Here is an 18,608-nt window from a genome sequence, read left to right as displayed (position 1 = left end):
CCAAGCTTCTCCCCTCCAGGGCTGCAAACCGGGGGCAAGAGTTGGTTCATTGTAGTGCTTCTGACCTTTCCAAACTGCTGTAAGCTTCATGGAAGATGGAATCAAATGACAGACATGAAAGACCCAGGGCAGCACCAGCTCCTCTGTGCCCCTCCTGTGGGCCTGTGGCTTACTCTCGACTCTGAAATAGATGCGCTTGCTGGTGTGTCAGCACAGGCTTCCTCAGGAAGCTCCAAGGAACCGAGGAACTGCTGAGTTTTTCTTGGCAACCTGCCCAGCTGCCAATGAACATAAACTGCCACCTCAGGCCACACCTCAGGAGGGTGAGAAAGCAGGAGGAGACCCAAGCCACCCCAGGTGAAAGACACCGGGTCTGCAGAGGCAGCGCTGAGCACAGTGCAGGGGTGATTCCAGCCAGTTCCAGAAGTGCCCAGCTGGGCCTGGCTTAAGTGAGCCACCTGCACATCGGTAGACTACATAAAGGCGTTTTTAATACATTGCACTTAAAAACATATTGGGGGGGCAATTGAAGACATACAGAAAAGTTGAAAAAATTATACACTCATCACCCAGTTTCTGCTCCCCTGAGGTCATCTTTGTGTATCATTTTAGCACATTTGTCAAAACTGTAAAGCCAACACTGTACATTGCTATTAACCAAACTGCAGGCAGTTTTTGAGCTTTGTCAGTTTTCCCATTAATGCCCCTTTTTCTCTTCCAGGTTTTCAGCCAAGACACCCAATGCACGCAGTTGTCAATTTTCCTGTTTCCTGTGATCTGTGGCCGTCGCTCGGTCTGCCTTGTTTACGTACACGATAGGCGGTTTTGAGGAATGTCGGGTAGGTGTGTTGTAGAGTGTCCCTTAGTTTGGTTTTATTTTTTGTCTAATTTTTTTCATGGTTAGACTGAGATTGTGGGGACTTTGGTTTCATTATTTTTATTTTTCTAACTGTCGGGACATGTTTGTGGTGCATAATGATTATATTCATTGTAGGGAATTGGTACATGTAAATGACTTTCTTTTCTTTTCTTCTTTTGGCTTTGTGAGTCAGGGTCTCTCACAGTTCAGGCTGGCCTTGCACTCACCAGGTAGCCCAAGCTGGCCTCAAACTTAACCCCATCCTCCTGCTTCAACCTCCGGAGAGCTGGGCTAACAGGTGTGCACCACCATGCCCGGATATGGCATTTTAAAATTCTTTTTGTTATACTTTTCCCATCTCCTTCCTCCTTCTCATCTTCTGATGCTACAGGTGTGGAGCGATGTTCTCATCTTGTCCCACGGAGTGTGCATGGTTTTCACCGGACATCAGTGCTGATGCTAACCCTGACCTCATGCTTAGAGAATTATTTGCCTGGCTCTCCGCTGCTGTGAATATTTCTCCAGTGTGGTGCACTTGGGGGTGGGTGGTCATATGGCAGTAGGTATGCCGTCTTCCTATTGCTTCAATTCAAATCTGACTGTCCCAATCCATTTCTGGGATGACATTCCAACATTCACTTTTTGCCACAACACTGCTCCCAGGTAAATTGTGCTAAAGCACAGTTTTAATTTCCCTTCTGGAATTCTGACAATCTTCCTAGGTTCCAGTCAGATGCTCCTACTTTCAGAAACTTTCCCTGAGTCACGCATTAAACCTTCCAAATTCATGAATTCCTTCCCCCTTGGTAGAGTGCTATGAGGCAGGCTCTCTTTTGGGCCAAGGTGAACAAGATGAGGTCCTTGCTCCCATGAAACCAGACAGAAGAGATACACTATACCTGGAGTCAAGTAACTTGGAAAAGAAATATGCAATTTTACTTGAAAAACTTGGATATTTTCATTTGAAATTATCTTTAGATGTATTTTTATGAGTACACATTTGCAATGCATGTGGGGAGTTGGTACACGTACATAACACGCTGAATTCTTATGTCCTTTTCTCCCTTTCCTCACCAGAAATACATACCTTCATCTCTGCAGACAGCCGTGCACTTGTGCTGGGGTCCTGGGCTGTCATTTGTTCAGTGCACAGCAGGAATTCCCCTGGCAAATCCTGTGAACCGTGAATTGTGGTGCAGGTCTGGAATGGAACCGCTTGCGTTGTTCTTGGAGACACAGCATTGCTTACCCCTCTACTCTAAGGTTGAACCGAAAAACAGGAGTAGGGAGGAGGTGGCCTAGTGGTGGCAGAGCTGTGATCCCACCAAGGGCCCTGCCCTCCTAGCGAGACCTGTGCAGTCTGTCCACTTTGGTCTCTGTTAATGAAAATGAATGGCTGACCCAACCTCCAAGGGAAGAGGACATTTACTGTCTCAGGGATGGGATGGGAGTGCGGGGGCACACTCATCTAGAATACCCCTCCCCTCCAGGTTGAGGTCACTGAACCCCCTTGGAAATCAGAGTAGTGCCCACCACACTGTCCTGTTTGACAAATGACCATTTCTGTCCACTGGGTGACAGTTTTTCATCCAAGAATATATAAACTCCACAGTGGCAGGGAGCTTGCCTCTCTTCACTCTTGCATCCCTTTTCCCCACGTGCCTTAATCTTCTCTTCTCTGTCTTAAGCAGAGAGAGAACAGGGCCTATTTTTAGTAGATAGTTAACTACATACCAGTAAAACCAATGAGTGGATATTGTTTCCAGAAAGACCAAGAAACCAAGATCAGAGAATTTACTCACAGGAAAACTTGATTTTGTCTTCTTAGGGTTCAAAACCCTAAACTCACATGGCTCTGGTAGCTGTAAATCAATCCTTCAACTTGTGGACTGGCCACAAGACTGGCCATCTTTCAGATGTAAACAACAGAAGCTAATACTCAACCAGTTTAAGAAAACAAAATATTATATAACACCAAAAAAGCCCTCAAGGTTATTGCTTTCCCAGGTACTCATTTCTTTCAGGCACAGTTGGATCAAGGAATGTGGCTAACTTCTCAAATCTTTGCCCTCTCAGCTGGACATGGAGTGTGCACCTGTAGTTCGAGCTGGCTGGGAGGCTGTGGCAGGAGGATCACTTAGACGCAGGAGTTTAGGGCCAGCATTAGTAACAGCCAGACCCTGTTAGCAGAGGGAGAACCTCTTTCCCCATCACTTGGGACTGAACACAGGGCCTTCACACTGAGCTATATCCATCTCGCTTTTTTTATTTTTTGTGAGGCAGAGTCTCACTAATTCACTAAGTTGACAGGGTGGGCTTAAACGTGCCATCCTCCTGCCTCAGCCTCCTTGAGTGTTGAAATTGCAGGCCTGGGCTCTGACATGAGCAAAATAGCCAAGCTTTGTCCTCTTCTCCTCTTGGGCCTGCTGTACTCCTCTTGGTTGGCTTCCTTCCTAGGTGGGCTGTTCATAAGTAGCTTTTGGTTACTTGAGCCAAAACTTCTTTTTTTGCATGAAGCCAGTTTGAGCTATGTTTCTAGAGTCACTTGCAGAAAGTAAAATCACCGATACTCTTTCTCCCAATCAGAGCCCGGTGGCATGCGGGCCATGGAATGAACGCAAAGGCTGATCAGAACCGCAGCTCAGGGCATCCTGCTCACTGGCTGCCTGGCATTGTGGGTCCCCATGAGAGAATCCAGCAGCCTGGTGCAGTGAGCACTCAGCTGGCCTTGAGCTACAATTCCCCTTTCAGAGCACAGCCAGGCAGGGTGGGTGGAAAGGCAGCGGTGACCAGCTTTCCTGCCCTGAAGGTCTCGGGAGGTGCCTGCCTCTCCTTCACCATGGAATGTGGCTCTGGTCCCGCTGACTCAGCTTTCACATGTGGAGTTGAGGAAGTCAGTTTGCAAACACTTTTACCCACTGCTCTCCCCTGCAGGCCGGTGAGGCTTTTCAGGACACTCAGTTTTTACAGAGGAGCCCTGGAGGAAAGCTGAGGTGCGCCATGCTACCCATGAGTGCTCCTGACACATGGGGGGCTTCCTGGGGTCCAGGGTCTCTGGGGTGAAGCGGACCAGTGCCCTTCTGGCCCAGACTGTGAGCAGCAGTGATCTGTGTCTCACAGAGCCTGCACGACCAAGGGCACAGTGTCTCTCCTTGCCCCTCCTCTGGGGTGACCGGGACCCACACGTGGAGGAGGAGGGGACCCCCAGGGAGGACTCGGATCCCAGAGCCACCTCTCTCAGCTACTGAGCTGGTAGAATGCTGGGCAATGGCTGGGTTTCTTGGGAGATGAAATCATGCAGTGTCTATGGAACTTTAATTAGCCACTCAAATCCTCATCTAAACTTCACTGTCTTCACTGGCCACAAACAGAACATCCCTTATCTCTCAAAACTGTTCGAAGGATCAAGTGACAAAATACAGAGCACTTGGCCCTTTGCCTGGCCCAGTGTCAGCATGTAATCCACTTTCTTCTTTTTCTGTCTTTCTAACCCATCGAGATCTCCTAATTTTTTCTATCATTCTCAGATTTATTTCTTTCGTTTCTTTTCTCTCTGTCCCCAGTTTGTATGAGCATAGCATACCTCCTCCTTTCAAAGGAAACAGGTTCTTTCTGTAGTTGGGTTTAATATTATTGGGAAAGAAGAAACTTTCAAACATAACTGAGTATAACTGTGTGTGCTCATGTTTGCAGGCATGTATGTGTGTGTGTGTGTGTGTGTGTGCAAATGTCTGACACCCTGGTTGGAAAGGAAAGTCTGCCGGAAGTGGAAGGCAGAGCCAAGTCCACACCTGAAGAACATACTTCAATACACTGATAAAGTCAAGGGAACCTAATCTTTTGTCCTGAAGAAAACTGGAACAGTTGCACCGATAAACAGACCAATTGAACCCAATTATAATCTCCACCTCTTATCTGAAGCCAAACAGGAGTGAGGACAAGCTCAGAGAGTCTGAAGGTGAGAAGTCACTGAAGCAGAGACTCTGGAAGCCGTGTCCCCGAGAGGGAGAGAATCATACCCAGGTTCCCTCTGTGTGCTTTTGCACGCCACAAAGCCGGATTGTGGGGCAGGAGTTCTCTGCACCAGACTGGGGGCAGGGGAGCAAAGAATGATGCAAAGCACTCCAAATAATGATGAACTGCATTGTACAGATTCCCTCTGTCTTTCCTTTTGCATTACTTCTGCCTGAACTTTGTGGTTGTCCTCAGGAAGATTGGCACCCGAAAGGAAAGGTAGAAAGAACCAATTGACTGTTCTCAAAACAAAACAAAAACTCAACAAAGGCCCTTTCTTCCTTGAGGACTATTCCCATGGAAAGTTAAAAGTGAGCCCACTAGGAATTACCTGACTGCAAAACAATGCCACTCTTATGAAGGGAGTTCATTTTCCCTCTCCCAATTTAAACATGGCTCCACTGAAATTACCCAAGCCTTCAAAGGAGGATGTGGTCTTCAGACTGGAGACTGAGGCCGAGACATTTAAGGCCCAAAGGAACTTTTCTCTTCTCTTCTTTTTTTTTTTTGAGTAAACCAAAAAATAAGAGTTAGAAGGGAGCCCCTCTTCTCAAGTTATGTTAAGTCACATAGTAAGATGTGGTGTTCAGATACCGCTGCCAAGCAAACAGAACCCGTCCAAGGGTCTTTCCTCCAGCACTCTGGAAGGGAGCAGTCATCTTGGTTTGGGGAATATTTGAGATCAGCTTAGTGATTTCTGAAGGCACATGGAGACGTGTTCTGGGATTCTGCACACGGTATGCTTAATAAAAAACAGTTGTGTTGAGACGGGTGTGTCTGCCAACTTTCCCTCTGAAAAGTGCACACCACCTTTGGACAAGCAAGGAAGAAAATTAGGGCATCATGGGAAAGAGCCTGGTCCTGACGGAGAGCAAGGGAGCAGTATCTTTTTGTAGTTAAAGGCAAACATGGAATGTGTGATAACCTGCTGTCAGCTCTTCAGTTCTCCAGCCCCCAGGAGCCTATCCCATAAGGCTACTGGGAAAAATGGGGATCCAGCAAGGGACTCTGGTTAGCAACAGAGCCAGAGAGTCACGCCCCTTCCTCTGGGAATTCCACCGATTTTTTTCTTTCACTCAGACAGGTCTCCTTGGGAGCTGGGTGAGCAGTAGGACACATCTTGGCAAGGATTTATTTTATTTATTTATTTACTCAGTGGTACTGGGGATCCAACCCAGGGGTTGTCTACCACTGAGTCTTGTTCCCAGCCCTTTAAAAAAATCATAGATTTTAAAATATATTTTGAGACTGGGTCTCACTAAGTTGCCCAGGCTGGCCTCAAACTTGCGATCTTCCTGCCTCTGCCACCTGAGTAGCATGGATTACAGGGATTACAGGAAGGCCACACTGTACAGAGCTTGGTGTGAATTTTGATTTAGACGTATATTAGATAGCAGTGTTTTCTTTTGACAAAATAAATAACTAGAGTTTGAAGAAACGTAGCTCATCCATCCTTAAATAATATTGGAAAAGACAGCAGGTTCTTTGGGGACAGAGTCTGTTTCTTGTTCACCATTTTGTCTTCCTTCCTGATCATGGTCGGGGCAGTCAGTGACAGCTGGAGGAATGAGATCAGACACTGGCCCCGTGTGCTCTGCCACTCCAGGACTCCAAGAGTGATCTGTTCAGGGGAAAGAGGGAGGCAGACCTTGTGATGGCTTGTTCTTCCCGAAGGCCTGGAGTTGCACAACAATAATAAAGAACAAATTTCAGTGCTTTTCTTTTTCATATGCTGTTGAGTCTTCCCAAAACATCTTCTCCAGCATCAGCTAATGGGTGCTTATAAAAGTGAGATGTTTGTAGCTATGGTCTCTGTAATCTGTTCTGACTGGAGCACAGAGGCTGACGAGAAGTTCGAGGGCTGGGTCCCTTCTTGCTCCTTCCCAGTCATGGCTGCTTGTCTGGCTGGTCTGTGACTTGGATTTCTTGAGAGATTCAGACCCAGTGACAGCCGTGCCTCAGTCTCCTGACCTGTAAGTTGCCTTCTATAACAGCCTTGCCTATAGTTCTCCCACTGAACAGAAGACATGCAGATCAGGTTCATGTATGTGTGCCCCAGCCGAGTCAAATGTTTGGCAGTGAGCGAGATACGGTTTTCGGTCCCCAAGACACAAAAAAAAGGGAGAAAGTTGCACAGAGAAATAATTGCAACACAATATGGAAAGTGCAGCAAAGGGCTTAGAACCAGGCTGCAGGGTGGCCCAGAGGGACTGGGGCTGGATCTGTGCCTTGGTGATTTCTGCTAACAGTGGAGCCGTTGTCACAGGCGAGGGACCTTAGGAAAGTACCTACAGAGTGGGTGCATGGCTTGTGCTGTTCAGTTCATGCACAGTGTGTCTCTTTAGAAGAATCTGAGAGCAGCTATCTGGGTCAGAAACAGGACTGACTGCTTTTTCCCAGGAAATGCTGCATTTTTGCCATAAGGATTTTCTCTGGGACCAGATCAAGTTTCCTTTCTTGTGTCCGCTGTTGGTGAGCTTGGAGCCAGAGCTGTGGTCTATGCAGAGCGCTTGTGAGTAACTTCAGTGGTGCATGTGGATAGATTCCTTCTCTGCATTCTCCTGTAATTGGTTGCCCTCTTCTTCTGTGTTTTATCTTTCCTTCTTAGTGCATTTTAATTTATGTCATTGGGGTGCTCCTGTAATGCTGGCTGTGTACACTTCCTCCCTGTCCTGGAGACAAATGAGATCGTGGAGGGGGATATTTCCTGCAGAAGAATCAGCCTGAAATGGACATGAGCTGCGGCTTCCATTTCGGTATCTTAAAAAAATAATTCATATACTAGCACCCCATACACATTGTCTTACTGTCCTACTGAGGGCATCCTAGATGTTTCTGTGCCTTGTAGTAGCTCCATCAGGCCTGACTTGTGGGAAGAGTCCTGGGCAGCCCTGCCGAGCTCTTTGCTCCGACCATCTCACTCCGTGGTGGGGTTGATTAGCCCACACTGCCCTGGAGGAACGCTGGGACAGGCCCAGCCTTTCCCAAGCTGCTCCTGTTTCACAGAACAGTGTCCCACTGGAGGAACTGAAACGGCTGACCCTGTGTAGTCTGCAGAAATGAAGTATGTGTGGGATGTCTGCTCTCCTCTGGCTCAGGAGGGAAGCTGTCCCACTATCCCAGGACCCAACACTGCAGAATCCCCAGGTTGGAGCTAAGGGAGGAGCTGGGAGAGGAAGTCCTTACTGGGCTCTGGAGCATTAGGGTGGAACTGCTGAGCACAGGTCCTGAATCCCCTGTAGCTTCAGCTTTGGTCTCTTGATTTCCTTTCTCCTGGGGAAACCAGCTGCCCTGTTTTCACGCTATTCCAGGACTCGCTTGGAGACATCAGGAGAAGCCAGCATCCCCTTGCTATCTTTTGGGCAGAGGGCACAGCTCTTTTCAGACCTTCAGGTGTCCTCTTTCCCAGTTTCCCAGCTGCCCATGGATGAGACAGGAGTGCTCACCCTGGGAGAGAGCCTGTTTGGGGTGGCATTAGGTCCTGACCAGGAGGACTGCCTGCAGGGACTAGATGACCCCAGAGGAGAGAGGCTGCTGATTGTGGGATGGCGCCAATCCCCTTTTAGACCTTCAATTTGGAGTGTAAGATTAAAAACAATGGATACAGACCTTAGGCACTTACTTTCACCTTTGTGTGTTGCATTTTGTCCAAAGACCCCACTTTAGAGTATACCTCAACTGACTTTCTCACCATCTTTTCTTTCTTTCTGTTCTTTTCACCCCTTTCTTTCCTCTCTCTCCCTTTTCTCTTTCTTTTTATTGTTTGGGGATTGAAGCCAGGGGTATTCTACCACTAATCTACATCCACAGCAACCCCGTTACATTTTTTTCTGAGACAAGGTCTTGCCTACTCACCAGCCGGCCTTGATTTAAGGCCCTCCTGCTTTCCCTTCACCTCCTGAGTATCTGGGGTTCTAGGCATGCGTCACTTTGCCTAGTGTATAGTTCTATTCTCTTTACCCACCTTGAAAGTCAGTGGGACCAGTACCTTGGTTAGGCCATTCCTCTTCTCTGTATCCTCAGTCCCACCATCTCAGTGAATTGCTCCTGTGAAAACCTTGCACTGTAGAGCTCAGTTGATTTAGTGTAACGATGCCCTTACTGCAGCCAGATTGGGTAGTCACGGCTTTGGAAAACTGAGAAGTCAAAAATAGCAGGAACATTCATTATAAAACAGAAGGCTGGAAAGCTGCCCTCGTGCTGAGAAAAACCTTTTAGCCAAAGAACTCAAATCCCTGTTCAGATTTGCATGGGTAAAATTCCAAAAAAATGTATCTTTTTAGTAGAGAGAAAGAGGGAAGAGAGATGTGGGGAGGGAGGGAGGGAGAGAAAGAGGGAATAGAGAGAGAGAGGCATCCACTCTGTAGTTATGACCTAATTGTGCTACTAAGGAATCTATTGTGAGTACCATATAATTTATTTAGCTTATTTACACTCCACACAGACATGGGGTGTGCTGGTGTATGTGGGCACCGATTACTGGCCTTCTCTGATCCAGGGGAACACCTCCCATATCTCTCTTCATCTGAAGGGGCCTGAGACTATCTGCTGACGAGAGGCAAAGAGTCGGAGGACTGTGAAATGCTGCGAATGCTTTACCTCTTTCAGGTTTCACTATGATTTTGTCTTTTACATTTAGTCATTTTCTGGAAGAGGGGAGAAAAGTGGCTTATATGACATTATACATCATTGAAAGTCAAATAAAAAACAAGCTAATGCATGATGACTGTTAAGTAAATTTCTGTTAATTGAATCATATTCCCCCTTTGATTTGCATAAAAAATGATAATTGTTTTCCATCGGGGCAGGTGGCTTGCAGTGAAGCGAAATCACACTCAGAGATGCAGCAAATCTTTAAGCAGTCATTCAAAATACCAAAATAGGTCATGAAACCCGACAGTGATACACTGTGGTGTTCTGAAGGAAACAACAGCTCCTAGTACACGAGCCTGACCTAGAGATGAAGGAAGCCAAACTCTTCTTTCTTTCAGGCAGTAAGGTTATTTCTGGTAAGGTGGGAACAGCTGTAGCCAGCTCAGGGTGTGGCTGGACAGCAGAAGTGACTGTAGACTTGGGGGAAAAGCTTTGGCTGAAGGAATGCAGGTTGGGTAAGACTTCTGGGGAAAGATCAACCTGAGGTCCGACAGGTTCTCTGGCGCCCTGGCTCTGCAAAGCCCCCTTGCAAGTTCTCAGATGTGGTGGAGAATCAGGGTCGGCACCCTCGGGAGTCAACAGGGCCTGGGGCACCCACCTCCGAGGCCACCTCCCCCCTGTGCCTCCTGGATCTGGGGACCCCTGGGGGAAGGGAATTCCAGGGAATGCAAGCTGGGAATGTGAGCTAGGAAGGAGGGGACCGAGCCCCATAGACAGACAGACAATCCCCAAGTTCTGCATATGTTCTCAGGCAACCCACCTAGGCTGGAGTGTACATGGAGGAAGGAGCTGCATCCATTGTTCAAAATCATATGCTCACACTCACATAAACTTATTTATTTATTTATTTATTATTATTATTTTTTGGTACCAGGTTTTGAACTCAGGTCCTTGAGCTTGTGAGGCAGGCCACCGAACCGCTGAGCTAAAGCCCTGGCCCTACACTCATTTGTTTTTGAGGCAGGGTCTCCCTATGTAGCCCAGGCTGGCCTTGAACTCACTGGATCCTCCTGACTCAGGCTCCCTAAAGCCTGACATTACAGGTGTGCACGACCATGCCCAATTTATATATTTAGATTGGAGAGCTGGGAATCCCAATTTCATTTTTTTTCTTTTTAATTGAGTTTATTGGTACATTTTAGGGATACAGTACAGTTACATTCATTGTTGGGAATTTGTACCTTTACATGAAAGGTCTTGGTTCTCATTTTTTCCCCTTTTCCCTGCCCTTCCTTCACCCCTTCCTCCCTTCCCCATTTACAAACATTTTATTTCCATCTTTTCATTTTCTCACATTTTTTCTTTTCCCTTATTACCCTTCCCCTACCCATCCCACCTTCCCTACACCTTTAGCCCCTTTTTTCCCCTTTCACAATGTCAGTTATCTCATTAGTATCTAATGTACTATTACAGTTTATTCACACCAGAGAAACTATTCGGTATTTACACATGTGTGACTTATTTATTTCACTTAGGAGTATATGGATATATGCATCCATTTTCCTATGAATGAATTTATTTTCTCATTCTTTATGGCTGAGTAATATTCCATTTTATAGAAAAACCATATCTTTATCCAGTTTCCAACTGATGGGCAAATGGGCTGTTTCCAAGTTTTAGCTATTACAAACTGTGCCGCTATAAACATGGGCATGCATACGTCACTGTGATATGATTCTTTTCATTCTTTTGGAAAGATACCCAGCAGAGGGACGGCTGGGTCAAATGGAACCTCTAGTCCCAGCTCTTTGAGGTGTCTCCATATTGATTTCCATAGTGGTTGCACCAGTCTGCACTCCCATCAACAATGGAGAAGGGTTCCTTTCTTCCCACAACCCTGCCAACATTTGTTATTGCTTGATTTCTTGATAGCAGCCATTCTTTGTGAGGTGAGGTGAAATCTCAGTGTTGTTTTCACCTGCATCTCTCGAATGATCAGTGATGTGGAACATTTCTTCATATATTTACTTGCTGCTTTTACTTCTTTGTCTGAGAAGTGTCTGTTCATTTCAGATGCCCATTTTTGAACTGGGTTGTTATATTTGGGCAGGCTGATTGTCTTGAGTTCTTTATATATTCTAGATAGTAGTCCTTTGTCTGAGGAGCAGCTGGAAAAAATTTTTTCCCAAATTGTAGGTTGTCTCTTAGTTCTGTTGATGGTTTCTTTTGCAGTTCAGAAGCTTTTTAATAAGATGAGATCCCAGTTGTTGATTCTATCTGCTAGTTCCTGTGCTACTGAGGATTTGTTCATAAAGTCTTTTCCTATGCCAATGTCTTCCAGAGTTCTGCCTAACTTATCTTCCAGTAAGTTTAGTGTTTCTGTTTTAGTATTTAGATCTTTAATCCACTAGGATTCTAATTTAGTGCATGGTGAGAGATAAGGGTCCAATTTTAATCTTTGGCAGGTTGAAATCCAGTTTTTCCAACACCATTTATTGAAGAGGCTATCTTTCCTCCACTGAGGATAGTCAGCTCCTTTGTCAAAAATGAGGTAGCCGAGTACATCTGGGATTTTTTTTGTGTCTTCCAATCTGTTCCACTGATCCTTAGGTCTGCATCTCTGCCAGTACCATGCTGTTTTTATCACAGTGGCTTTGTAGTATAGTTTCAAATTGGGAGTTGTTATACCCATTGCCATGTTTTGTTGCCTAGGATAGCTTTTGCTTTTCTAGGTCTCTTATGGTTCCAAATAAATTTTTGGATTCTTTTTTCTAGTTCTGTGAAATATAGCGTTGGAATTTCAATTGGCATTGCATTGAATCTGTATAGCGGTTTTGATAGTATGGCCATTTTCACTATGTTGATTCTTCCTACGCAAGAGCAGGGGATATCTTTCCATTTTCTTATATTCTCTTCCATCTCTTTTTTCAGAGTGCTGTAGTTTTCAGTGTAGAGGTCTTTTGCTTCTTCTGTTAGATTGATTCCTAGATACTTCATTTTTTGGGATGCTATTGTGAAGGGAATTGTTTCCCTAATTTCTCTCTCAGTGAGTCTGTTATTTGTGTAGAAGAAGGCTATCGATGTTTGGGTGTTCACCTTGTATCCAGCTACTCTACTGAATCTGTCAATTAAGTCTAGAAGTCTTTTGGTAGAGTTTTTTGGGTCTTCAATGTAGTGTATCATAGTGTCAGCAAATAATGACAGCTTAGCTTCTTCCTTTCCTATCTTTATTGCTTTAATGTCTTTCTTTTGTGTAATTGCTGTGACTAATGTTTCCAGAACTATATCAAATAGGAGTGATGATAGTGGGCATCCTTGTCTTGTTTCTGATTTTACCATGAAGGTTTTCAGTTTTTGGCCATTTAACATGATGTTGGCTGTTGGTTTTTCATAGATAGCCTTTAGTAAGTTGAGATAGAGACCACCTATTCCAATTTTTTGCAGGGTTTTTATCATGAATGGGTGTTGAATTTTGTCAAATGCTTTTTCTGCATCTATTGAGAGGATCATATGGTTGTTGTCCTTGACTCTGCTAATATAGTGTAATACATTTATTGAATTACGTATGTTGAACCATCCTTGCATCCCTGGAATAATTCCGACTTGGTCAGGATGTATGATCTTCTTGACGATCTTCTGTATTCTGTTTGGCAATATCTTATTAAGGATTTTTGCATCTATATTCATTAAGGAGATTGGCCTGTAGTTCTCTTTTTTAACTGCGTCTTTCCCTGGTTTGGGAATCAAAGTGATACTTGCTTCCAGGAATGAATTTGGAAGTATAGCTTCCCTTTCAATTTCATTGAAAAGTTTCAAGAGTAAAGGCAGTAGTTCTTCTCTAAATGTCTTGTAAAACTCAGCAGTGAATCCATCAGGGCCTGGGCTTTTCTTTGTTGGTAAATTTTTAATTACATTTTCAATTTCACTGACTGTAATTGGGGTGTTTAAAATGTTTTTATATTCTTTGTTCAGCTTTGGTAATAAATAAGAATCTAAAAATATGTCCATTTCTTCTGTGTTTTCCAATTTATTGGAGTACAGGTTCTCAAAGTAGGTATTAATGATCCTCTGGATTTCTGTTGGATCTGTTGTGACTTCGCCTCTTTCATTCCTGATTGCATGGATCTCGGCCTTTTCTTTCCTTTTTTTCCATAAGATTAGCTAAGGGTTTATCAATTTTATTTATTCTTTGAAAAAACCAACTCTTTGTTTCATTTATTTTTTTGTATCATTTTCTTAGTTTCCATTGCATTGATTTCTGCTCTAATCTTTATAATTTCCTCTCTTGTTTGAGCTTTGAGTTTTTCTTGCTCTTGTTCTTCTAGGAGTCTAAGATTCATCATTAGGTTGTTTATTTGAGCTCTCTCTGTTTTCCTAGTGTGGGCATTCAGTGCTATGAATTTTCCCCATAGAAGTGCTTTCATTGTGTCCCATAGATACCTGTATGTTGTATTGGCATTTTCATTTATTTGTAAAAGCTATCTGATTTTGTCTTTAATTTCCTCTATCATCCATTGATTGTTCATGAGAGTGTTGTTCAATTTCCATGTGTTTGTGAGTTCCTACAGTTTCTTGTGCTATTGATCTCCAGCTTGATTACACTGTGATCTGATAATATACAGGGGATAACTTTGATTCTTTTCTTCAGACCTGTCCTGTGAGCTAGTATGTGGTCTATCTTGAAGAATGAACCATATATAGCCAAAAAGAATGTATATTCTGATTTTGTGGGTTGGAATATGGTATAGATGTCTATTAATTCCATGTGTTCCAAAGCTTGGTTGAGTTCTACTATTTCATTGTTGATTTTCTGCCTAGATGATGTGTCTCTTTGTGATAATGGGGTATTTAAATGCCCCACTACAATTATATTAGTGCTTATTTGGTTTTTCATGTTACTTAATATTTGTTTTATATAGTTGGGGGCATTAATATTTGGTGCAGATATGTTTATGATTGTCAACTCTTCCTCTTGAATTGTTCCCTTTGCAAGGATGTAGTGGCCTTCTTTGTCTCTCTTAATGAGCTTTGGTTTGAAATTTACTTTGTATGCAAATAAGATTGCTACCCCTGCTTTTTTCTGGGCTCCTGTTGTGTGGAGGATTGTTTTCCATCCTTTCACTTTCCGTCTGTGGACTTCTTTTTGAACTAGGTGTGTTTCTTGTATACAACATATTGGTGGATTTTGTTTCTTAATCCATTCTGCCAGTCTATTTCTCTTGATTGGTGAGTTGAGGCTATTGACATTGATGGTTATAACTGATATGTTCTGACTTATTATTGTCATGTTATTGTCCTTTTGTTGACTCTTTTTACTTTTCCCCACTCTCCTTTTAGTTTCTTGCCTTGCCTATTTGATTTGGTCTTTGGGCCTCATGGTGTTGTGACCTTCATTGTCCCTTTCTAGGATCTTGTTTAGAATTCCTTGTAGGGCTGGTTTGATATTCATGAGGTTTCTCAGGTATTCTTTGTCATGGAAGTATCTTATTTCCCCATCCATTTTGAAAGAGAGTTTTGCAGGATACATCAGTCTAGGTTGAAGGTTGTTTTCTTTTAGGACTTGAAATACCTCACTCCAGGCTCTCCTTGACCTGAGGGTTTGTGTTGAAAAGTCTGCTGTGATTCTGATGGGCTTTCCTTTGTATGTGATTTGTTTCTTTTACTTCTTGTAGTATTTTGTTCTTCTGTTGGATTTCTGGGATCTTGATTATTATAGGTCAAGGTGTAGATTTTTTTTGATCGTGGCTAGGTGGAGTTCTATATGCCTCACTTATCTGTATATCTAATTCTTCCCTTCTGTTTGGGAAGTTTTCTGTCATTAATTCTGTGAACAGCTTTTTAAAGTCATTTGCATTTTCTCCAGCTACTTCATGGATTCCTATCAGTCCTATGTAATTCTTCTTTGCATCATCTAGAAGTTGTTGGATTGATTTCTCATGATCCCTGACTTTTTTAAAGAGACCTCTCTTTTCAAGTTCACTGACTGCAATCCTAGCTTCTATATCTGAAATTCTGTCTTTGCACTCTTTTATTCTGTTGCGTACACTTTCAGTAGAGTTTTTAATCTCCTGGATGTCTGTGTGAATCTGTTTTATGGATTCCATTTCTTTCCTAAATTGGGCATTCATTGTTTCCATTTCTTTCTTATTCTGGGCTTTCATGAGTTCTATCATGGTCCTGAGCTCATCTATTTTTTTCTCAGTTTCTGTTGTAGAGTCTCGAATCATGACTTCCGTTTTGCTCACCATCTCTATGGTTATCTGGGAAATTATTTCTGTTGTGAATTTTTTTAGAGCCTGATTGATCTGTTTTGTTATTTCCTGTGCTATGGGTTCGGGGTGTCCTGGTGGTTCACTATCAGACTTTTCATCCTCATTTGCCCTACTGTTTGCCATTGGTGAACTGGAAGTCTGTCTTTGTTTCTTGCTTAAGTGTTTTTTCATTTTTATTTTTGTTGTTGAGTTGTCCTTGGTTTAATTTCTGGGTTATTACTTAAATTTTCCTGATATAGTTGCGTTTTATCGTTTGATTCTCTAATGCCTCATAGACATTCTCATTTTCATAATATCCTAGAAAACAACTCATTAAATCAATTACAATCCTTTATCCCAATTGATACATTCAGCAGCTCAATAGGATGAAGCACATCTTGCAATTTGACCACTTGTGGTAGTTATTAATCTATCACCTTTAAATCATTTGAATTAAATTAAAATCAAGAAGCAGCGCGAAATATGTTTGCAGTGGATATGCTTTTCAATATAGCATCTTTACCATTTAGGATCGGCCTTAGACAGTGTTAGGACAAGAGGAGTAGATACGTGAAAGAATTGGAGAAAGTTTCAAATGAAGCCAGATGACTTAGAATGACCATAAAATCTTTATGAAACTATTGACTTCAAAAGGGATATACAGAGTGCAAGAGTAAGGAGAGGAATATATCCCCTTAATAGTAACAGGGGCTCGCTTTCCCTTGAAACTACTGACCCATGGATGAGGTAAAATGACAGAAGAAAAGAACATAAAGAAAAAAGAAAAAATGATAAAAGAAGTCTGAGTTAGGGTAGAAGCAGGAATAGAAAGGGAGGGATAACATGGTGCAGCAAGAGACTGAGTTAGAGAAAGAGGACAGAAAAAAGAAAGAAATTGCAGGGTGGAATGAGAAAAAGGAAGAAAAAAAGTTTGAAGGGTCTCTTTCAGACTATGTCTCTGCTATCATAATATACCACGTGCACAGCCATTTGAAGTACTAAGTCCCCTGATCTCAGCTAGCCAATGGAAGATCCCTGAGACTCAGACTGACCTCAGGCCACAAGGCCTACATTGAGTTTCCCAACCTGCAGGGATGAACTCCACACAGTTCTATTACAGGTTTCCCCTGCCCTTTCTTCAAAGATGTTCAAAGTTGGGAGCTCAGAAAAATACTCTTTATGACCACCTATGCCTCTGCAGAGTGTGTCCAAGTAGTGGCACAATTAGGAGGTCTGAGAGTGGGGGGATGTCATGGGGTGTCATTAGGGTGTTTCAAGGGTGCCCGCGCGGCCACCTTCTTTGCTGGGCTTGGTGGCAGAGCAGGCAGGTGAAGGTGTTGATCCCAACTTCATTTTTGATGATAATAATAAGAATCGGAGAAGTTAAACAAAGAGCTAGGGTCATGCAAATGGTGTTTATCCATTAGCATCTGAACTCAGATCTGCATAAGGAGCAACCTCATATTTTTCCATAGTTTATGTCTAAAATAGTGGTTCAAACTTAGCTATGTCAGAATCATCTGGGATCACCCCACCCCCAGAATTTCTAAGTTAGCAGCTCTTGGAGGGGCCATGGTGGGGTGAGATTTCATGGCTTATGGATTTCTCAGTAAAGTTGAAGCAGCCAGGGCAAGGAGTGTGTGGAGACTCCCAGAGCAGTAAGGCAGCCCTGCCCCTGTCCCACACCCATGGTGGGCAGGGTCAGGCAGGGCCTAGCAGACTAAGTATCTTTACTGTTCTTGAATATGCTCACTATCAAGTAGTATATATGTTGTGCCTTTCTCCCCTCCTCTCTCCTCTCCTCTCCTCCCCTCCCCTTCCCCCTCCACCACTTCGTCCCTCTGTCTCTGTGTTTCTGTCTGTCCCCCACCCCTTGTATTTTAGTCTTATGGCTTTAGCAGGCAAGCACACAGCTAGATGAAAATGAATGGGCTTATTTTTCTGAGATACACTTTGTTTGGGACCTTGCAGATACCAGATACTATGTGTATGATGTGTGATCGAAATATATGTTCAATGTTTAAATTTTAAAAAATTAATAGGGTGAAGACACTGCCATAATCTTCAAAACACCCCCCTTCTTTTGAATATACCGATCACTTTGGCATTCATGCAGATAACACTAGTCTCGATGAATTATCTGCTTATTTATTAAGCATGTAATTTCATCCTATAGAAATTACTGTGAAGTTCAGAATGCATTAATGAGTGGACGATGTCTTATAGTTTAATGAAAATGCCATCCATTTAAGGTAGAGGAAACATTTAAAAAAGTATCATTTTCACTATTCTCCTCTTGGACCTCAGAAATCCATTTGCACTCAATGCACACAATAGTTTTTGTTGACATGTTGGTTTTAAAATTTGAATTATTAATTTTTTTGTTCACGTATTTCCAGGAACTGGTGTTGCATTATTCAATCTCCTGGCACATCCGAGGACACAGCACTGCTGTCTCACTGATCCAGGTGTGCTGGGCACCTGCCACGTGTCAGGCAGCGAGCCAGGCACTGGAGACACAGACAGCTCCAATGGACAGCTCTGTCTACCCCTTCTTGGCTCTCACAGATCTCTTCTAGGCAACTGGGATGGGGTGGGGAGAACACAAAGGGCTCTGGCACAAAGCTTTCAAAAGGTCCATAAGAATACGAGGATGAAGGGCAGAAGATTCGGAAATGTCTCCCAGCTGTGAGGAGGGACAGACCTGGTGCAGGCAGTGACACTGGATAGCTCTTGTGACTGAAGGCCATGCTGATGGGACCCCGCTCCCCTGATTCTCAGGCACTGAGCTCAGCTGTGGGGTGCTTGGCTGTGAAGGTCACTGACCAATCTTTGCTGGAGAATCGATAGGAACCGCCTCCCCCTCTGGTGGCCCTATTGTGCCCCACCCC

Source organism: Fukomys damarensis, unplaced genomic scaffold, assembly GCF_012274545.1.
Source record: "Fukomys damarensis isolate Sample0158 unplaced genomic scaffold, DMR_v1.0_HiC HiC_scaffold_5, whole genome shotgun sequence".
Taxonomy (NCBI): Eukaryota; Metazoa; Chordata; class Mammalia; order Rodentia; family Bathyergidae; genus Fukomys; species Fukomys damarensis.
This window is presented reverse-complemented; position numbering follows the sequence as displayed.